Here is a 23,812-nt window from a genome sequence, read left to right on the forward strand (position 1 = left end):
CTGACCCACTGGGAATGTGATGTGAAGCTGAAGTAAATCATTCTCTTTACTATTATTCTGGCATTTCACATTCGTAAAATAAAGTGGTGATCCTAATTTACCTAAAACAGGGAATTTTTACTAGGATTAAATATCAGGAATTGTGAAAAACTGAGTTTAAATGTATTTGGCTAAGGTGTATGTAAACTTCCGACTTCAACTGTATATATTCAGAGCCATATTCCTGAAAAGCTCCGAGGATCTCATGACAAATTAAGTACATGTCCTGTGGTTGCAGGTTCACCTGCCTCATCTGAAGCCTCTTCTTTTAGACTGCTACTATAGGCCATCAAATGCAAACTGTCTCTGATGCTAACAGAGACATGTGTTTTCTTGGTGACCTGAACATTGACTAGTTATGATCTCGTTGTCCTCTCAAGAGGCTGCTTCTTACTGTTACTAATACCTGTAACATGACCCAGGTTATCACTCAACCAACTAGAGGATATACCAAAAGTGTTGGATCTGTGATATCCACTTGTGTTGATCATATCTTCACCAATGCTGCAGAGCTTTGCTCAAAAGCAATATCAGTTTGGCTGTAGTGACCATAACATTGTGGCAATAACAAGGAAATCCAAATGACCCAAAGGCAGGGCTGAATGTTATTTACACTCCATTCGGAAAGTATTCAGACTCCTTCCCATTTTCAACATTTTGTTACATTACAGGCTTATTCTAAAATAAATTAAATAATTTTTCTTGTTCAATCAACACACAATACCCTATAATGACAAAGCAAAAACAGGTTAACATTTTCACAAATATATTCTAAATAAATAAAACAGTCATATTTACATATGACATGGTGAGGTTCGACCCAGATGCAGAGAAGAGACCAGACGAGGATTCAGTGATTAAGGATAAACATAAACATAATACTTTATTGAGAAACAGTAACCGCAGGATCACAATACACCAATAAACAAAAAAACGCAACCACCGCCGCCACCGCCGCCACCACCACTACCACCACCACCACCACGTCTCGAAAACTCATTCAGGAAATGACCGCACACAGTAAACAATTCATGCTTCTGCAAAGGACAACAGCAAACACACCTCTTTTAACAGGGAAATCATAATGAGTCAATTGAACACACCTGAGTGTTGTTAATGTCTCTTGGATGGTCTCTAGCACCCTCTGGTGACAGGTGGAACCATGACAACCTAAGTATTCAGACCCTTTGCTATCAGACTCGGAAATTGAGCTCAGGTGCATCCAGTTAAGCAAGTCAGTTAAGAAAAGTCAGTTAAGAAAACGGCCTACCTGGGAACAGTGGATCAACTGACTTGGTCAGGAGCAGAACAACATATTTTTACCTTGTCAGCTCTGGGATTTGATCCAGCAACCTTATGGTTACTGGCCCAACACTCTAACCACTAGGCTACCTGCCACCAAATAAAATGCTATATTTTAAAGAACAAGTTAACTACTGACTTTCAGCATGCATATAGGGAAGGGCACTCAACTTGTACTGCACTGACTCAGATGCCTGATGATTGGCTAAAATAAATGGATAGTAAGATGTTTTGTTGTATTTCAGTGCAGCCTTTGATGTTATTGATCATAATATGTTATTGAAATAAATCACCTGCCATCACATGGTTGGAGAGTTACTTATCCAATAGAACTTAGAGTATTCTTCAATGGAAGCTTCTCTAATATCAGATATGTACAGTGTGGTATCCCTCAGGGCAGTTGCTTTGGACCGTTACTCTTCTCTATTTTTACAAATTATATGCCACTTATCTTATAAGAAGCTCAAATAACTATGTATGCTGATGATTGCACACTCTACACATCAGTACCTACAGCCAGTGAGTTCTCTGAGACTCTTAGCAAGGAGTTACAGTCAGTGTCAGAATGGGTAATTAACAATAAACTGGTATTAAATACATGTAAAACCAAAAGCATTGTATTTGGTTCAAAACATTATCTTAGACCAAAACCTCAACTGGAGTTGTGCATAAAGTGTGTGACCATTGAAGAAGTTGAACTCTTAGTAATGTTGGATGGTCAGTTATCACGTTCAAGTCATATTGATTAAGTTGTTGTGAAGATGGGGAGAGGTATGTTTGTTATATAAAGATGTTCTGTGTTTTTGACACAAAGATCAACTGTATAAGTTGTTCATCTTGTCCCATCTTGATTACTGTCTGGTAATACGGTCAGGTGCAGCAAAGAAAGACCTAGCAAAGCTGCAGTTGGCTCAAAACAATGCAGCACGCCTGGCCCTTAACTACACACACAGAACTAACATCAACAACATGTATAATAGTCTTTCATGGTTGAGGGTTGAGGAGAAATGTACTACTTCTCTTCTAGTCTTTTTATTTGTATAATCTATTTGCATTCACTTAAAAAAGACATCCATATGGTACCCAAACCAAAAACAGATTTAATGCATCGCTCAGTTTCAGTATGTACAGTATGTCATCCTGGAATGCTCTGCCACCAGAGGTTTCTCAGGTAAAAAGCAAGTTTAGCTTTACAATGTTTTTTTAAAAAACAGTTTAGCTTTAGTTTAGTTTAGTTTAGTTTAGCTTTACTGAAAGTAAAGGGGCTGAATAATTTTGCACGCCCAATTTTTTAGTTTTTGATTTGTTAAAAAAGTTTGAAATATCCAATAAATGTCGTTCCACTTCATGATTGTGTCCCACTTGTTGTTGATTCTTCACAAAAAAAAACAGTTTTATATCTTTATGTTTGAAGCCTGAAATGTGGCAAAAGGTCGCAAAGTTCAAGGGGGCCGAATACTTTCGCAAGGCACTGTATGTAGGTTTCTTCTAATCCGTTGCTTTCTACTTCAATACAGATACTAATACTATTAGGCTATATCTTTACATTAAAAACCAAAGTTTGTCAGATTTCTAGTCATTCCAATTAATCGAATAACCCTTGATCTTCAAGAATAGGACTTGTAAATATGGAGAGAAAATAATTATCTGAGCATGACTGGCCTCCCAAGTGGCACAGCGGTCTAAAGCACTGCATTGCAGTGCAAGAGGGGTTACTACAGACCCTAGTTTGTTCCCAGGCTGTCACAGCTGGCTGTAATTGGGAGTCCCATAAGGTGGTGCACAATTGGCCCAGCATTGTTAAGGGAGGGGGTAGGATGTCATTGTAAATAAGAATTTGTTCTTAACTGACTTACCTAGGTAAATAAAGGTTCATGAAAAAAGGACTTCTCTGTTGTTTATTTTGTTATTGTCATGGGGGACTGATTGGGCTAATTGCTTTGAGTTGAAAAATAAATGCTGCTCTCATGGAATGGAATGCTTTGAGCACTACTATGTGCATGTGAAAGATGAATGCCACATGCTGCATTTGCTATAGGCCTGTTTTTTACATTTCTGTTGGTGACACTTTGATATCTTGATCATTTGCAGCTGTTTAAGTCTATCAAAAGTCTGTGAGTTTGAGCCTTTTTGCGTTAAACCTATGGACAATAAAATCCCCACTCGTGGTCTTCTTAAATTTAAACTTGTTTTTGACAGTATGTGGAGCACAATACCACGGAGGAGTTTAGAAGGGAGGAACTCCCTCAAACTTCTATTACATAGGCTGGGATCCGCACTATGCAGCTTTTGTAAGAGCAAATTCTTTCACTGGTTGCAAAAACAATGATTCATAAGCAGCTTAAACTTCTTCAATTCAACCATTATCAGGTTAAAATACAAAAAAAAAATTGTGAACAGCCATCCACACAAACCACAATCCATCAGGCGCAAATAGCTAAATGAGAAAGCAGCAGTGTGATTCACATCATTGCGTTATGTAAATATCAATAATAAGTGATATAGGGTTAGGGTTAGGGTTAGATAGCGGGAACCCGGTTACCGAGATTTACTGGGATTTACTGCCAAAACCACTCCCTTTTCCCGGGATAAATAACTGTGAGAAACTGGTAAATTATAATAAATGATTTATATGAACAGCATGACGTGAAATGGAACTGTTACATTATATGTGATGTCTAAATCTGTCCTCTCTAAGGCATCTGCATGATGAATCATCAACGCACAGGGTGAGGACAGACAGCCCATCTCAGTATGGAGCGCAGTTCACAATGCATGTAGACCTATCATCTCATCATGGTAACTTTATTTATTGTGACCGGTAGGCCTTTATTTGCTGCAGCATAGTCTATGCTACAGTAATATGAAGACTGAATGTGTGTCTAATTTACCCCTCTCCAGCTGGCTTTTGGGGGTCACCTTATTTTTTTATTGTAAAGATCGATTATCTTTTTAATTGCAGCTGCAGTATTAAAACAGCCTATCACTCGAATATCGTTGCTTTAAATCAGTGCACGAGCGAGCGCTCTCTTGCACTCTCCATTCAAATTGCATCCAAAATAGATAATCTTGTTGTAGATTGATATATAGCCCTAAATATAGATGTCCTAGCCTACCTCTTTCAGGTAATACTTTCAATTCAGTATTAGCCTTATATTTAGCGAATTTATGATGGGTTATCCATAATAAGCTTCTAACTTTTAGCCTCTGTCTTTTGAGCAATTCACACGCACCTGTGCTCAGCTGCCCTCTTCTTAAAAAATGCTCCTTAGCTCTTGGAGTCCCATGCAGGACATTTGTTTTGTACTTATACCAATAGACTATTCGAAGAGGAATGTAAGCTTTTGTTTGTTGACTGTTAAATACATCAGCCAATAGAACTCACAGATAGTTTGAAAGAAGAGTGAATGCGCAATGGCGGTAGGTTATAGTAGTTATTTATTCAGACCCATAACCATTCAATCTTCTTGAAGAGAAGTAAAAGCCTTCTGCATCTAATTCTAGTCCTATATTATTCAAGGATGTCATTAGAATTATAAAGATAAGGACAACTAATCTTATTTCATTTAGCCTAACTGCTGAAAGCGAGGAAGGAATGAAGCAACAATAGAGAGAGAAAGCGGAGGTAGGCTAATAACATTATGGGAAATATTATGAAAGGTATATATGTGTGTCAGTCTGAAAGTATGAAAGGTATATATATGTATTATTTCTACAAAAATGTAAATAACATTTGCTAACCGAAACTTGTAACTTTGTAGGCCGCCATGTGCTGCACCAGAATCGCATGTTCTCTCCCTGCTTTAACATGGTTTGAACAATGTGTGAAATTCCAGTACATATAGTGCAGTATAATACAATACAGCAAAGTAATACAGTTCACATTAAAACATATTATTCTCCTGGAGATAGTTAAATATATTTAATCAAGAGACCATATAGCTAGCTACATATATGGGCTTTTATGTTTTTCTATCATGCGTAATGTGCAGTAGCCTATATCATATAGGTAGAATTGCGTTGTTTGTAACTTATTTTTTTAAACTTATTTTGTACATTATGTTGCTGCTACCGTCTCTTATGACCAAAATAACTTCTGGACATCAGGACAGCGATTACTCACCAAGAACTGGTAGAAGCTTTTTCCTTTAACCAGTCCGACCAGTCCGACGTGAAGGATATTCTGCTTTCCCGGGAACAGGCCCAAATCCCCGTCATTTGCATGAAGAGAAGACGGAGAAACAGGGGCGGAGGTCGGGCTGCCTTCTGAGAATTGCACTGCCTTCCATTCTATTAGTAAACATGCAATCATTGAAAAATAAAATCACTGACCTATGAGCAAGATTAAACTACCAACGGGACATTAAAAACTGTAATATCTTATGTTTCACTGAGTCGTGGCTTAACAACGATATGAACAACATACAGCTAGCTGGGTTTTACACTGTATCGGCAGGATACAGAGACGGTGCTCCTAGTGAGCCAGGGACTTTAATGCAGGGAAACTTACATCCGTTTTACTAAATTTCCAACAGCATGTTAAATGTGCAAACAGAGTGGGAAAAAACTCCACCTTTATTCCACCTTTACTCCACACACGGAGACACGTACAAAGCTCTCCCTCACCTTTAATTTGGCAAATCTGACCAAAATTCTATCCTCCTGATTCCTGCTTACAAGACAAAACTTAAGCAGGAAGCACCAGTGACTCGGTCAATAAAAAAGTGAAGCTGATTCTAAGCTACAGGACAGTTTTGCTAGCACAGACTGGAATATGTTCAGGGATTCTTTTGATGGCATTGAGGAGTATATCACATCAGTCACTGGCTTCATCAATAAGTGCATTGACGACGTCGCCCCCACAGTGACTGTACATACCCCAACCAGAAGCCATGGATTACAGGCAACATCCGCACTGAGCTAAAGGGTAGAGCTGCTGCTTCCAAGGAGCGGGAGTCTAACCCGGAAGCTTATAAGAAATCCCGCTATGCCCTCCAACGAACCATCAAACAGGCAAAGTGTCAATACAGGGCTAAGATCGAATCGTACTACACCGGCTCTGACACTTTTCGGATGTGGCAGGGCTCGCAAACTATTACAGACTATAAAGGGAAGCAGAGCCGAGAGCTGCAAAGTGACACCAGAGGAGCTAAATTAATTCTATGCTCACTTTGAGCAAGTAACACTGAAACATGCATGAGAGCATCAGTTGTTCTGGACGACTGTGTGATCACGCTCTCCACAGCCGACGTGAGTAAGACCTTTCAACAGGTCAACATTCACAAGGCTGACATTTTCAACCTCTCCCTGTCTGAGTCTGTAATACCAACATGTTTCAAGCAGACCACCATAGTCCCTGTGCCCAAGAACACTAAGGTAACCTGCCTAAATGACTACCACCCCGTAGCACTCACGTCTGTAGCCATTAAGTGCTTTGAAAGGCTGTTCATGGCTCACATCAACACCATTATCCCAGAAACCCTAGACCCACTCCAATTTGAATACCGCCCTAACAGATCCACAGATGATGCAATCTCTGTTGCACTCGACACTGCCCTTTCCCACCTTGACAAAAGGAACACCTATGTGAGAATGCTATTCATTGACTACAGCTCAGCGTTCAACACCTTTGTGCACTCAAAGCTCAACTAAGCTAAGGACCCTGGCACTAAACACTTCCCTTTGGAAATGGATCCCAGGTGGTAAGGGTAGGTAACAACACATCCGCCACGCTGATCCTCAGGGGCCCCTCAGGGGTGTGTGCTCAGTCCCCTCCTGTACTCCCTGTTCACTAATGACTGCACGGCCAGGCACGACTCCAACAACATTAAGTTTGCTGATTACACAACAGTGGTAGGCCTGATCAATGACAGGACAGCCTATAGGGAGGAGGTCAGAGACCTGACCGTGTGGTGCCAGGACAACAACCTCTCCCTCAATATGATCAAGACAAAGGAGATGATTGTGGACTACAGGAAAGATTTGGCATGGTTCCTCAGATCCTCAAAAGGTTCTACAGCTGCACCATCGAGAGCATCCTGACTGGTTGTATCACTGCCTGGTATGGCAACTGCTCGGCCTCTGACCGCAAGGCACTACAGAGGATAGTGTGTACGGCCTAATACGTATGGCCTAGTACATCACTGGGGCCAAGCTTTCTGCCATCCAGGACCTCTATACCAGGCGTTGTCAGAGGAAGGCCCTAAAAATTGACAAAGACGCCAGCCACCCTAGTCATAGACTGTTCTCTCTGCTACCACATGGCAAACAGTACTCGAACGCCAAGTCTAAGTCCAAGAGGCTTCTAAACAGCTTCTACCCCCAATCCAAAAGACTCCTGAATAATCTAATCAAATGGCAACCCAGACTATTTGCATTGCCCCCCCCCCCCTTTACACTGCTGCTACTCTCTGTTATTGTCTATGCATAGTCACTTTAATAACTCTACCTACATGTGCATATTACCTCAATTACCTTGACTAACCGATGCCCCTGCACATTGTCTCTGTACCGGTACCCCCTGTATATGGCCACGCTGTTGTTATTTTACTGCTGCTCTTTAATTATTCGTTACATTTATTTCTTATTCTTGTCTTTTTGTAGGTATTTCTTAATACATTTTTTAAAACTGCATTGTTGTTTAGGGCTTGTAAGTAAGCATTTCACTGTAAGGTCTACACATGTTGTAACATTTGATTTGATATCTAGGTTATTGGATAATGGCACAGTCATTTGGGATTTTTGGGGTTTAGGCTCATTAAATGTCTTTAATGTAGGGCTCAGAAAATGTATATGGCTCATCAGGCTCAGGTAGCATCAGGTTGATTTCTTTTAAGTCAAAGCTCTAATCAAATCCAGACATAGGCCTATTTACAGTACATGCTTTACAATGCTTTTGAATGACACTTCCGGTTTTGGCAGGAAATACCGGGTTAGGTGGGAGAAAAGTGATTTATTCTCGGGAGGGAACATTTGTGAAATGCATACATATCGCTCATAGGCTACACCCCTGCTGTCGTCATTACCTCCAAGCGTTTATTCAAATTCAATAAATAATCTTTGGATCCCAACAGCATTCACACCATTGGAAGACATAGCTTGAACTGTAGCCTACACAATAATATTTGTGCTCTTTTCCCAGGATCCATCAAATGCATTTGGTGTGTCATCATAGTGGTCTCTGACTTGTGATCAGACTCCCTTAGGCGGAACAAACTTAAACTTGTGCCTTTTTTCAATGCTGATTTCAATGTCAGATAACAAAAAGGTGTCAACAACAACAAAATCTTAAACATCCTTTCTGAACTTAAAAGTAATCCTAGAAGTAATCATCTAGTTTTTCAAAAGTATCTGCAATCTGATTACAATATTTTGGCTGCTGATGTAACAGATTGCAGTTACAGTTTTCTTTTCATCAGTACTCCCAACCCTGTGTGCAACTGTGACAAAATTGGTTTGACTTTGGATATACTATCCCCGGAGCTAGTTAGGAACCTTCAACACAATGTCAATTAGACAATATTTTCATGTTGCACACCTTTTAGTTTTCTTATTAAATACTTTCAATATTTGTATATGAATTTCTACAATTTAAAGTTAGTTTTAGGTTTTTAAGCATTGCAATTTGAAGATATTGGAAGTTTTACATATTGTCCCATGTACTGTGTAAATTACCGATGGTCCCTACCTAGCACCATAGGGATATCCAAAGTAAACCAAAATGTATCATGGACATTACGATTGGGTCACGTGCATCTGCACTCTGAATTGATGATTACTTGTCTGCTGCCAGCTGTGGACATGTGGGCAGGATTGAAACAAACCCAACCTTCATTTACGTTGTGATGCAGTCATGACCACAAGTCTCACAAAACTTTTGGACTGTTTTGGACAAGACTGACTTTATGATCAAGATTATCATATCTACACGTTGTAGTCCATTTTGAAAGTAGAATCAAAGTTTCTGACTCGTATCGAAATGAGAAGTTGTCAAGCAAACACACTTTGGGGCAATTTTAGGGGCAATTGCTCTTCAATATTTCATTTGAAATTATAGACTAACTACTAGTGAGAACCTAAAGTCAAGGCTGGCATATTAACATCTGGAAGTTTGGCAAATAGTGATTTTTGCATGATTTCATTTGCAGGAAAGCAATATTCTGCAGATTAAGTTGTCACGTCACTCAGAGCAGAAACTGTGTTTGCTTGGCATTTCCGGAGTGATTGTCATAATGTTGACATTTCCAGGAAGATTAATATTTGCATAATATCTTGATAGCATACATTTGTCAACAACCTTCGAGCTGTGATGTGTTATTGCACAGGAAATCATTTGGCCATGATGTACATTTCCCCACTCACATTTGAGCCATGCTCATTTAGACAAACATTCAGCTCATGATATCTTGACTTGGGTCCGTGGGTAGGCTAATGCATATTAGCGAAATTGAGCTTGAAAAACAATAAACAAAGGGCTCTATAAAATGCCACTCATGAATACCAATGTTACACCACAAGCCTGGACAATAAATATAAACTACAGTATTTCTATATGCATTCTGTATGATGTGTCTAGATCTTGTTCACTTCCCTGAATTGAGACTCTAGAAGCATGTTGTGTCCAATGCCTTTTATGATGCTTTGTACTTGCTCTTACTCATGTCCAACACTCATCTTCAACCCTAGTGAGCCAGCCATCTGTAATAGAATACCAATAATGGGTTTAGTTTCACTTTGGCAGTACTGTCCCTGAAGATAACATAGCAATTAATGTGCAGGAAGAGAGAGAACCAGGGATTCCGTTCTCTCCTCATCCGAAAGCTGTCAGCTTCTGACAGATGTCGTTTACGCCAATTACATTTCAAAAGAGAATTTATTGCGCTCATTTGCAACGGCATCTGTAGTTGTTTGTGTACGGTAGGATGTTTTTCCCTTCCTCAGAATAGGGGAACCATAACCATTCTCAGACGTGGTACATGGGCATTTACTGCAGCAGCTGCTGTCTCCCATACACCAGGGTCAATAAATTCCTGTCATGGTAGGTTCACTCCAGAGGTTTGACTGATTAGCATAGTTTGATGGAGTTCTGAAACCAGGGTTTGTCTGCTGATTTTCCATATTTTAGATAACAAGTAATACAAGTTTGGCAGGCATCACCTGGGCTGACACCTCAGAACAAATTAGTTTGTCGTGACATAACTGTGTTTTAGGAATCATTTGCAAGGCTAGTAGCTAGGCTTGCAAAAAACTCCCCTATCTTTATTTAAATTTGATCTGTTCCCTCTTTTCAGAAATAGCAATTATGGGGACAGCCGGAGAACCTAAGAGCAGATTAACTGAAAGTAGAAAGAAAAGTCTCTATTAATCTAATTCATAAGTAACTACACAATCCTCTTTCTAAAACGAACACCTCCTAGCTAATGATTACCACTATCTCAGTGTGTCAGCAACTCAGCCTGCCTCAGACATGAAAGGCTTGGCTAGATTGATCTGAATAACTTTACCTCCCCAACGAAGAAGGTGTCAGTATGGGCCATTCCTTGCCATTCTTCCGCCCTAGGCAAGACCAGAAAATGACAAACCTTCAAAACTAGAGTAGTAAGCAAAATAATGTTGAAAAGACATCTATCTACAAGATGTATTTTCCAGATGTTGAAATCATGTTCATTTTCGGTTCTGAATGAAAGTTGAAAATACGTATTTTCCGGATGTTGAAAATACTATTTTCCAGACGTTGAAATCAGGCTCATTTTTGGTTCTGGATGAAAGTTGAAAATAAGTAATTTATGGTCATCTTAAGGCCAAATCAAGGCTGGTCCAGACCGGATAAAATCTGAACCGAACATAGTGTTGCCTGAAATTGAATTTTATGAATGCCCATCCAATATGTGGTAAGCCTACTGTTTGTAAAACTCCATAAAAAGACGTCCAATCCGGACAGCGCTCCAAAAGACGTTGGCTCATGCTTACTGGCGTGTAGCCTACCATGTCAGCCCGCAATGTCATTTTATGAATACCCATCCACGTGGTAGACCCGCAGTTTGTAAAACAGGTCATTGCATTGGCTTTGTTATTTCTGATTCTTGTGACTAAAGGTCTGCATATCAGCTACCCAAATTTATCAGGAGTTTTCATTAGCCTATTTGCAATATGTTTACATGGCGCACGTGATATGCAGAAGTATTTTCTTTTTCACTATGATCAGCTTGTCAGAAATTGACAGATACAAACTTGAAACCATTGATCGTGACAATGGGGTGAAACTCCAGAACAACAGTTGTGATTGTCCATTCCATATTGTCAATTTTACTTTGACCTGTCCTGTTTTTAGGATATGTCAATCTTGGTGGGGCAAACATTTTTTTAAATGTGGGGGATGCATGCCAGCAAAGCCACAACACAACACTAAACAATACATTAATTGCACTATAATGGTGAAAGCAGTGCCCGCAAACTGGTAGGGACTACATAAAGCTGTCCCAACAGCAGAGCTTTATTTTCAGCACCATGGAGTGAATCCTTACCACTTCTACACCTGGCTATCATCATAGACTTGTCTGGCAGCGAAACACTTAATTCAGCCTCATTTACTGCCTTTAAAAAAAGCATAGATGATATGGCTGACTTGCTTAAACAAATGTAGTTTCTACTGAACATGCTTGTTCTTACAGTATTCTCACTGTACACCAAGTCAGAACCGTAGGATAAATAAAGGGGGCATATATTTTAAGCAAAGAATGAAACTCTTACAATATTTAATGATTACATTTCTCTAAAACAGGCTATAGGCTACATGTGCTCCACCAAGTCAGAATAGTAGACCAAATTAGGAGGGGGAAAGGGACCAAATTGTTATGGTGAGGCACATGGGCTACTAACAGCTTACTACACAACATACACTTAGTATTACTTTCTTAGCTACAGTACAGTATACATATCTCCCTGGCATATTACAAAATGTATGCAGAAGCATACAAGACATTTTTGGACTCACCTTGTTGTGTTGTGCTCACTTGAACAGGAAGGTGACACAGCGGTCCTTTGTGTGCAAATTTTGTCATCAAAGTCTGGCATTCTCTGGATTTATGGTGCTTTCAAGACAACTAGGAACTCGGAAAAAACAAGGTTGAATCATGATGTCAGTGATTTTCAGATCAGAGCTCTAGAAAGAGGCCAAAGTTCCCGACTTGGAATTCCAAGTTGGATCATCGTATTTTCCCAGCCGGGAGCTAGTTTTTTTCCTGAGTTTCCAGTTGTCTTGAACTCACTGGCGTCTGAGATTTCCCAGTTCCGAGTTTCCAGTTGTTTTGAATGCGACAGAAGTCATGCTAGATTGACAGCCAATGTTGAATGTTTATGCTTTTAAGCTTGGAAAGGAGACCCTTAAACCCAGACTTGGACCACACACCCACTCAACTGAATAGTAGACTAGTGATTGCTTTTCAATGCTTACAGTTAACCACTGATTCCTTCCAAACCACTCATTGTTGAATTTGCGATTTCCAACTTGTGTAATATTTGTGTCCAATGGCCGATGAGCACCGATACGTTTTATCTATAATTTCTCTTAAGAATGTCTCTTCATATGACAAGGATTGAAAAGGATTTGCCAGTAAATTGTCTTGATTCATGATGATGAATGCTAGCTTGCTAGCTAAGATTTTGGATCAGTCCAATCAAAGCTACTGTAGATATAACGTGATTTGACAATTGTATCTGTGGCCAATGAATTTGAGCCTTCTTGGATGGGCACTTCTAATGTAACTCTATGCCAGCATCCAAAGGGCTTGACTTTGAGCTCTACCCATAGACCATGAGTGACAGAACACTGAGCCAATCACAGCGCAACTAGAGAACTTTACCAATCCATATTTTTCACTGGCTGCCCCACCACCATAGAAAGCACTGAGCTAGGCTGAAACACCTGCATTTTGGAGCTGCCTTACTCAATAAAGCAAAAAAAGAGACCATAACTCTAAGATTATTTTGTTTTACATTATTTGCAAACTGATATGTGCCTGGGCTTACCTCCGCTGTACCCGCACCCCACCATACCCCTGTCTGCGCATTATGCCCTGAATATATTCTACCATGCCCAGAAATCTGCTCTTTGTCCCCAACGCTCTAGGCGACCAGTTTTGATAGCCATTAGCCGCACCCTCATACTACTCCTCCTTTGTTCTGCGGGTGATGTGGAGATAAACCCAGGCCCTGCATGTCCCCAGGCACCCTCATTTGTTGACTTCTGTGATCGAAAAAGCCTTGGTTTCATGCATGTCAACATCAGAAGCCTCCTCCCTAAGTTTGTTTTACTCACTGCTTTAGCACACTCTGCTAACCCTGATGTCCTTGCCGTGTCTGAATCCTGGCTCAGGAAGGCCACCAAAAATTCTGAGATTTCCATACCCAACTATAACATTTTCCATCAAGATAGAACTGCCAAAGGGGGAGGAGTTGCAGTCTACTGCAGAGATAGCCTGCAAAGTAATTTCATACTTTACAGGTCCATACCCAAACAGTTCGAACTAATTTAAAAAATTACTCTCTCCAGAAATAAGTCTCTCACTGTTGCCGCCTGCTTACCGACCCCCCTCAGCTCCCAGCTGTGCCCTGGACACCATTTGTGAATTGATTGCCCCCCATCTAGCTTCAGAGTTTGTTCTGTTAGGTGACCTAAACTGGGATATGCTTAACACCCTACAATCTAAGCTAGATGCCCTCAATCTCACACAAATCATCAAGGAACCCACCAGGTACAACCCTAAATCTGTAAACAAGGGCACCCTCATAGACGTCATCCTGACCAACTGGCCCTCCAAATACACCTCCGCTGTCTTCAACCAGGATCTCAGCGATCACTGCCTCATTGCCTGTATCCGCTACGGATCCGCAGTCAAACGACCACCCCTCATCACTGTCAAACGCTCCCTAAAACACTTCTGTGAGCAGGCCTTTCTAATCGACCTGGACCGGGTATCCTGGAAGGACATTGACCTCATCCCGTCAGTTGAGGATGCCTGGTCATTCTTTAAAAGTAACTTCCTCACCATTTTAGATAAGCATGCTCTGTTCAAAAAATGCAGAACTAAGAACAGATATAGCCCACGGTTCACTCCAGACCTGACTGCCCTCGACCAGGACAAAAACATCCTGTGGCGGACTGCAATAGCATCGAATAGTCATCCCCCTCTTCAAAGGGGGAGACACCCTGGACCCAAACTGTTACAGACCTATATCCATCCTGCCCTGCCTATCTAAGGTCTTCGAAAGCCAAGTCAACAAACAGGTCACTGACCATCTCGAATCCCACCGTACCTTCTCCGCTGTGCAATCTGGTTTCCGAGCCGGTCACGGGTGCACCTCAGCCACGCTCAAGGTACTAAACGATATCATAACCGCCATCGATAGAAGACAGTACTGTGCAGCCGTCTTCATCGACCTTGCCAAGGCTTTCGTCTCTGTCAATCACCATATTCTTATCGGCAGACTCAGTAGCCTCGGTTTTTCTGATGACTGCCTTGCCTGGTTTGCCAACTACTTTGCAGACAGAGTTCAGTGTGTCAAATCGGAGGGCATGCTGTCCGGTCCTCTGGCAGTCTCTATGGGGGTGCCACAGGGTTCAATTCTCGGGCCGACTCTTTTCTCTGTATATATCAGTGATGTTGCTCTTGCTGTGGGCGATTCCCTGATCCACCTCTACGCAGACGACACCATTCTGTATACTTCCGGCCCGTCCTTGGACACTGTGCTATCTGACCTCCAAATGAGCTTCAATGCCATACAACACTCCTTCCGTGGCCTCCAACTGCTCTTAAACACTAGTAAAACCAAATGCATGCTTTTCAACCGTTCGCTGCCTGCACCCGCACGCCCGACTAGCATCACCACCCTGGATGGTTCCGACCTAGAATATGTGGACATCTATAAGTACCTAGGTGACTGGCTAGACTGTAAACTCTCCTTCCAGACTCATATCAAACATCTCCAATCTAAAATCAAATCTAGAGTCGGCTTTCTATTCCGCAACAAAGCCTCCTTCACTCACGCTGCCAAACTTACCCTAGTAAAGCTGACTATCCTACTGATCCTCGACTTCGGCAATGTCATCTACAAAATAGCTTCCAACACTCTACTCAGCAAACTGGATGCAGTTTATCACAGTGCCATCCATTTTGTTACTAAAGCACCTTATACCACCCACCACTGCGACCTGTATGCTCTAGTCGGCTGGCCCTCGCTACATATTCGTCGCCCGACCCACTGGCTCCAGGTCATCTACAAGTCCATGCTAGGTAAAGCTCCGCCTTATCTCAGTTCACTGGTCACGATGGCAACACCCACCCGTAGCACGTGCTCCAGCAGGTGTATCTCACTGATCATCCCTAAAGCCAACACCTCATTTGGCCGCCTTTCCTTCCAGTTCTCTGCTGCCTGTGACTGGAACGAATTGCAAAAATCGCTGAAGTTGGAGACTTTTATCTCCCTCACCAACTTCAAACATCTGCTATCTGAGCAGCTAACCGATCGCTGTAGCTGTACATAGTCTATCGGTAAATAGCCCACCCAATTTTACCTACCTCATCCCCATACTGTTTATATTTATTTACTTTTCTGCTTTTTTGCACACCAATATCTCTACCTGTACATGACCATCTGATCATTTATCACTCCAGTGTTAATCTGCAAAATTGTAATTATTCGCCTACCTCCTCATGCCTTTTGCACACAATGTATATAGACTCTCTTTTTTTTCTACTGTGTTATTGACTTGTTAATTGTTTACTCCATGTGTAACTCTGTGTTGTCTGTTCACACTGCTATGCTTTATCTTGGCCAGGTCGCAGTTGCAAATGAGAACTTGTTCTCAACTAGCCTACCTGGTTAAATAAAGGTGAAATAAAAAAATAAAAAAATCAAATGTATTAATCCCAAAATAGCATGCAAAACAGGCACAAAAAAAATAATATATATATATTTTTGCTAAACAGGTGGTGCTCAAAACAGCCTGAATGACTGGTCACCACTGGAGATGCGTCTTAGTCAGTTTCGCTCAGAAAATGCCTCCCTCAACAATCTGCCGCCTAATCCTGTCATTTACCATGCGCTAGTATACACGAACTGTAATGAGCGAGCAGGCCGTGAGTCTGGCCTCATTTAGACATCCATCATCAGCGTGATGGGATAGAGCATAAAATGAACAACCGCCACCCACCAAATGCTGTTAAGAATGTCTATTTTAATCAGCCACATTGGGGGTGGTCAATTTATAGGGCTCTAGCAAGCGTTACATTCACTAATAAAAATAGTCACAAGTCAAGTATGAACACGTGCGGTTACGGTTAGAAAAGTATTTCTGCTGTTTTGTTTTTTAACTACTAATCGCACAAAGAAATATGAATCCTACTGTATATCCCACCTTACGTAGGAAGACTGTCTAGCAAGGGAGTTGTGTGCACAGAGTGGTGCTGATGATAGATTCATTTTTGGAGGCACTGCGCACAGGAAAGAAAGTTGGTCGAATTTAGTCTAAAGTCTACAAAGTGAGACTTTGTCCTCGTGTTTCTTGGCAATTCACACTGCCTTCAGAAAGTATTCAGACCCTTTCACTTTTAGCACATTTTGTTACACAATACCCCATAATGACAAAGCGAAAACAGCAACTTTGCCAATGATTACAGCCTCGAGTCGTCCTGGATATGACACTACAAGCTTGGCACACCTGTATTAGTGGAGTTTCTCCCATTCTTCTCTGCATATCCTCTCAAGCTCTGTCAGGTTGTTTCATCAGACCAGAGAATCTTGTTCTTATGGTCTGAGAGTCCTTTAGTTGCCTTTTGGCAAATTCCAAACTGGCTGTTATGTGCCTTTTACTAAGGAGTGGCTTCCGTCTGGCCACTCTACCATAAAGGTCTGATTGGTGGAGGGCTGCAGAGATTCTCCCATCTCAACAGAGGAACTCTGGAGCTCTGTCAGAGTGACCATTGGGTTCTTGGTCAGAGTGGCCATCGGGTTCTTCATCACCTCCCTGACCAAGGTCCTTCTCCCCCGGTTGCTCAGTTTGGCCGTGTGTCCAGCACTAAGAAGAGTATTGGTGGTTCCAAACTTCTTCTATTTAAGAATGATGAAGGCCACTGTGTTCTTGGGGACCTTCAATGCTGTGGACGTTTTTTCGTAACCTTCCCTAAATCTGTCCCTCGACACAATCCCTTCTCGGGGCTCTACAAACAATTCCCTTGATCTCATGACTTGGTTTTTGCTCTGACATGCACTGTCAACTGTGGGACCTTATATAGACAGGTGTGTGCCTTTCCAAATCATGTCCAATCAATTGAATTTACCACAGGTGGACTTCAACCAAGTTTTAGAAACATCTCAAGGACATCTCAATGAAAACAAGATGCACCTGAGCTCAATTCTGAGTCTCATAGCGAAGGTACTGAATACTTATGTAACTAAGGTTTTTCAGTTTTTTTTATTTTTATAAATTTGCTAACCTTTCTAAAAACCTGTTTTCTCTTTGTCATTATGGGGTATTGTATGTAGATTGATGAGGAATTTTTTTTAGAATAAGGCTGTAACGTAACAAAATGTGCTAAAAGTGAAGGGGTCTGAATACTTTCCGAATGCATTGTATATTTTCATCTACCTGCCAGAGTGGCTGGTGGACCAAACAGTTAAATAACATCCTGAGAACATGTTTTGATAAGACGTTTAATAGCACTGCTAGCTTAGTTTGGGTTAAGTGTTTTGAACTCTAAGCACATATAGAAATTCATTTGCTTGGGCATTAATCATGCAAACACAATGTGTTTTTATTGTGACACGGCATCAGTGATATTAGAACCTAGGATCTTCTGTTCCCTATCCATGAAATGAGTCTACTGCACCACCAGGATGGAGCTAGCATGCCATGTTTTTTTTTACTCATACAAAGTTGTTAATTTTAGTCTATTCAAAAAGACCCCATTTCAAAAGAAACAAGCACTCATTAAGATCAGGTGTGGCCAATTAGTGGGCACGGCCAACACACCTGAACACACTTAACAAGACAGAGGATAGAGAGAGTTTTGTTGATGCTGAGTATGGAATGTACAGTATATGTCTTTAAATAACATTCTGAGAATGTTCTTCAAACATAACTGATGTTTTTTTTGTGGTATTTATGGAAAGCGTTCTAAATGTTCTGAGAACATGACTTTAAACAGAACCATGAGGGAATCTGCAAAAAAGTACTGAAATTCCCACAGAAGTACATTGTATAACATTTTCTGAACAATTTGAGAACATTACTTTAAATAGAACCATGGGGAAATCTGTAGGAAACGTTATGCTGAAGTACTGAAATTCCCACCTAAGAAACATATGGTTCTCAGAACGTTATGTGTTAGCTGGGTAATGTCTTCACATATAACCATCTGTCATCATCCTGTTGTAATTATAGAAATGTAGTTGTTATGGCGTACAGTGCTTGTCTCTTCATTAAGTTGAGCAGTGCATGGTGGGTAATTGCACAGTGCACTAGTAATGATGAAAAACTTAGCTGTTCATTTCTCTAGCATGCTGTTGTTTTCCCTTGGAATAATATGCTACAGTTCCCTGCAGTGGTCTGGGCTTCCTCTTGTCAAGCCAGCGGTGCATTACGCTGAGACAATACTCTACATAGGCCTACACTGCTACACACAGCCTTCAACAGAGTCCTGTTATTTTAAAGTAAGATCAAATTAAAGTAGGATATGTGCCACATAAATGTTCACTTGTGGTAAGGCCATTCAGGGCAGACAGAAGAGAGAGGTGGAGTGGAGAGGTGTACTGTCAAGGTGAGCTCTACTATTAATAAATAGGATGTCCATGACGCCTTCTCTTTTGGCTCAGTGCATTTTTGGACACAGTAGGCCCTGGGGGAGGAGAACAAAGATCAGTGGGCAGCAGCACAAGTGTTGGCCTCATACCGGCAGGGATCCAGCTCTGTGTTTGGAAACAGGTCTTCACAGAGCAGCTCAACCCTGGTGGAAGGAGAACAGCAGATACAATATGTCACAGGCATCTGATACCAGAGGGCTAGGTGGATTGATAAAGGGTTTATAGGTTCTCTTAAGCCAGAAGCATACCACCCTGCATCCCACTGCTGGCTTGCTTCTGAAGCTAAGCAGGGTTGGTCCTGGTCAGTCCTTGGATGGGAGACCAGATTCGGAGGGTCAGTATGAGGCACCCTTTTCTAACAAAAAAAAAAAATATCCCATTTTCCCAGGGCAGTGATTGGGGACATTGCTCTGTGTAGGGTGCTGTCTTTCGGGTGGGACGTTAAACAGGTGTCCTGACTCTCTGTGGTCACTAAAGATCCCATGGCACTTATCTTAAGTGTAGGGGTGTTAACCCCAGGTGTCCTGGCTAAATTCCCAATCTGGCTCGTTCTTCCCCACTCCACTGTAACTATTCCCCAGGTTGTTGCTGTAAATGAGAATGTGTTCTCAGTCAAGTTACCGGGTAAAATCAAAAGGTCTGGGAGTTAGGATCTTTGACTCATCTCTCCAGACAGACAGAGCGGTCTCCAGCACACAGCTCGACACCACCACCTGTCCCACGGTGCAGCCTGAGAGATGAGCCTTATTGTTTCAGACGTGCCTAATGATTTATTTACAGCCTCTGCTGTGCCATGCTTAAAATTAGCAACAACAGCTTTCCCACCAAGTGGGTCTTGATAGGATCTGCATGTTCTGCCTAGCATCGGGGCTGAATAAGTGATGCTGCTGGGGAGGGAATTTAATAGCCCCACTCATTCCACAGGATCCTATCTGTGGGTCCTTTGTAGTTGTGTGTAGAAGCTTATATATTAAGAGGATTAAGATTTATTCACAGCGGTGCATCGAAGAACTAACTGACAGACTTTGATTTAAGCCAAGCCATGCCCCTGCTCTGGGTGTATTTTGAAATATGTCAATAAAAAGGGCAAGTATGTCCAATACTGTAGACTTATCTGTTATGCACTAGAGTCAGATGGTACCTGATCCCCAAACTGTTCAGACATGTTTTTATGTTTCACTCTTGAATAACTTTGAAGACCTGACTTATGCAAGGTGACCCTAAAGAACAGACCTTCTGATAGGTGTGTTTCTGGGCATGCTCAGCCAATTAAATCTTCTCTAGATGTTGTGTCCAACTATTAGATTGCTGAGGCTGTGAATTGACTGCTGTACTCAGCTCTTAAGTGAACATATTCAATTATATTATATTATAGTCTCTCTTTGTGTGGTTGGTCTTAGCCTCCTGCTGCTTGTCAGCATGGGTAGTGGAGGTGGTTCAACATAAGTAACCTGACACCTGAAGATGAGTTACCTTGGCTGAGACCTAGGCTTTAACTCGATGTGCTAACCTGGTCTCAGTATTTTATTACTCTTCCTGGGATCCACACAAAGCATAAAACATGACATAATACAAAACATTGATAGACAATAACAGTTCAAGGACTGAACTACACAAATATATACAGTACACAGTTAATGTCGGAAGTTTACATACACTTAGGTTGGAGTCATTAAAACTCGTTTTTCAACCACTCCACAAATTTCTTGTTAACAAACTATAGTTTTGGCAAGTCGGTGAGGACATCTACTTTGTGCATGACACAAGTCATTTTTCCAACAATTGTTTACAGACAGATTATTTCACTTATAATTCACTGTATCACAATTCCAGTGGGTCAGAAGTTTACATACACGAAGTAGACTGTGCCTTTAAACAGCTTGGAAAATTCCAGAAAATGATGTCATGGGTTTAGAAGCTTCTGATAGGCTAGGCTGATAGGATGTTTTTCAAGGCCTACCTTCAAACTCGGTTCCTCTTTGCTTGATATCATGGGAAAATCAAAAGAAATCAGTCAAGACCTCAGAAAAAAGTTGTAGACCTCCACAAGTCTGGTTCATTCTTTCCAAAATCCTGAAGGTACCACGTTCATCTGTACAAACAATAGTACGCAAGTATAAACACCATGGGACCACGCAGCCATCATACCGCTCAAGAAGGAGACGCGTTCTGTCTCCTAGAGATGAACGTACTTTGGTGCGAAAAGTGCAAATCAATCCCAGAACAACAGCAAAGGACCTTGTGAAGATGCTGGAGGAAACAGGTACAAAATTATCTATATCCACAGTAAAATGAGTCCTATATTGACATAACCTGAAAGGCCGCTCAGCAAGGAAGAAGCCATTGCTCCAAAAACCGCCATAAAAAAGCCAGACTACGGTTTGCAACTGCACATGGGGACAAAGATCGTACTGTTTGGCCATAATGACCATCGTTATGTTTAGAGGAAAAAGGGGGAGGCTTGCAAGCAGAAGAACACCATCCCAACCATGAAGCACAGGGGTGGCAGCATCATGTTGTGGGGGTGCTTTTCTGCAGGAGGGACTGGTGCACTTCACAAAATAGATGGCAACATGAGGCAGGAAAATTATGTGGATATTTTGAAGCAACATCTCAAGACATCAGTCAGGAAGTTAAAGCTTGGTGGCAAATGAGTCTTCCAAATGGAAAATGGCCCCGATCATACTTCCAAAGTTGTGGCGAAATGGCCTAAGGACAACAAAGTCAAGTTATTGGAGTGGCCATCACAAAGCCACAAAGAAAATTTGTGGGCAGAACTGAAAAAGCATGTGTGAGGAAGGAGGCCAATAAACCTGACTCAGTTACACCAGCTCTGTCAGGAGGAATGGGCCAAAATTCCCCCAACTTATTGTGGGAAGCTTATGGAAGGTTACCGAAATGTTTGACCCAAGTTAAACAATTTATAGGCAATGCTACCAAATACTAATTGAGTATATGTACACTTCTGACCCACTGGGAATTTTGCTGAAAGAAATAAAATATGAAAGAAATAATTCTCTCTACTATTACTCTGACATTTCACATTCATAAAATAAAGTGGTGATACTAACTGACCTTTAGCAGGGAATTTTTACTAGGATTAAATGACAGAAATTGTGAAAAACTGAGTATAAATGTATTTGGCTAAGGTGTATGTAAACTTTAGACTTCAACTGTATACTTTAATTTTTTTAAGTTCCCACTGACAGTTACACACATTGGTGACAGTTACCCAAACATCAGTACATACACATCTGCCTAAGAGTTATTTAGGTGAGAAAGGGGAGAGGCGTTGTGCTGTTGTATTTGTTTTTAAAGCTAATTCTGCTGTTTACTTGAGTAATTTCAGATCCGTTCATGGCTCTGTATAATACCATGACTTGCTTTGAATTCATTCTGGATTTGGATTTGGGGACTGTCTTGAGTCACGCAGACGGTTAGGTTGGTGCTTGTGACTCCCATCACCCAGTTGATGTGTATCAGCAGCTGGGGTGGCTGCAGGGAGGAGAAGGTCACTGACAGGAGTGTAAGTGTTGTGGAGATATTTGAAACCCAGTCAGTAAGTTACACATTTCCTCCCTTGGTTTCCTTTTCCATTTAGAGGTTCTAGTTGACCTTACACTTGCTAATTGATACGGTTGTCCTGTTTTTGCACTTCATTATACAGAAACATACAAGCAGTGGTTGAAATGCGCCGGTGCTCGCGTGTAGAGTACATAAAACTGGCACCTCATATTTTTTTACTACTTGAGTACCGTCATTTTTTTATAGAATACTGGCTCTAAAATAGGAACCAACCCTGGTGGGGTAGAATCACAGTGAGTATCGGTACCTTTTCCATTACGCTTCAAGCAGTGCTTATAAGTCACATAACAAGCATGTTGATGGGTTTGTTATTAGTTCAGACTAATAGCCGTTGTTATGGCAGGCCTTTGAGCATGAATATTGTACCATAAAGAGGGGTTCCATTCTGGAGTGTACCAGCCTCAACTGAACGCTGACTAATTCACCTCAGGGCTTTACAGTAGAGGTGGCAGAGATGCAGCACAGCGGAGTGCCAAAGCTTTTAAACTGTCATAAACTCTCCTCCAAGATGAATATTGCCTGTGAGACTTGAATTATCTCTGTATGGAATAATGTAACAGTGATTCCAATTTTATGAGCTTGTTTTTCTCAGTCTTTTGCGATCAATTTCATTTAGCTTTATGTGGCTTCGCTAGTTTAATTGCCTGGTATATTTTCCCTCGTGTTTTCCGTGCTGTAAGCATAAAATATGTAAATTATAATATTTCCCTAATATAAAAGTGATAGAGCAACAAATAAGAGAGGAGGGTTTCTTTTTGAAGACGGTGATATTGATCATTTGATTCACATCGTATCTGAATGTCATTAGTTTTGCATCCCTTCCTCTGAGTGCATGGTAGAGGTCTTCTCGGGTCCACAAAGTTGGACCCATACCTGAACTGACCCGGACCCAAACAGATCTGATCATTTAAACAAAGGAGGATCTGGACCCGAACGGACCAGATAACATTAAAACCCGATTGGACCCGAGTGACAGAAATGATTCTTATCAGCAAAGTTGCTCTTCTGTTTAATGAACAGGTGGGTT

General features: G+C 41.3%; 1 protein-coding gene across 2 annotated transcripts in view; it reads left to right on the plus strand.

Moving 5' to 3' along the window:
* b3galt1b (UDP-Gal:betaGlcNAc beta 1,3-galactosyltransferase, polypeptide 1b) overlaps nucleotides 1-23,812 on the plus strand; it is a 138,779-nt gene that overhangs the window by 101,786 nt on the left and 13,181 nt on the right. The window contains exon 1 of one of the 2 annotated variants that reach the window (XM_020461926.2): nucleotides 22,861-23,018. The exons of the other annotated variant lie outside the window; for it this stretch is intronic. The gene's annotated coding sequence lies outside the window, so the exon portion shown is untranslated. Of the gene's footprint in view, nucleotides 1-22,860; nucleotides 23,019-23,812 lie in introns of those variants that run through there. 2 annotated transcript variants of the gene reach the window in all.

The sequence above is a fragment of the Oncorhynchus kisutch genome, linkage group LG26 (genome assembly GCF_002021735.2).
Source record: "Oncorhynchus kisutch isolate 150728-3 linkage group LG26, Okis_V2, whole genome shotgun sequence".
NCBI lineage: Eukaryota > Metazoa > Chordata > Actinopteri > Salmoniformes > Salmonidae > Oncorhynchus > Oncorhynchus kisutch.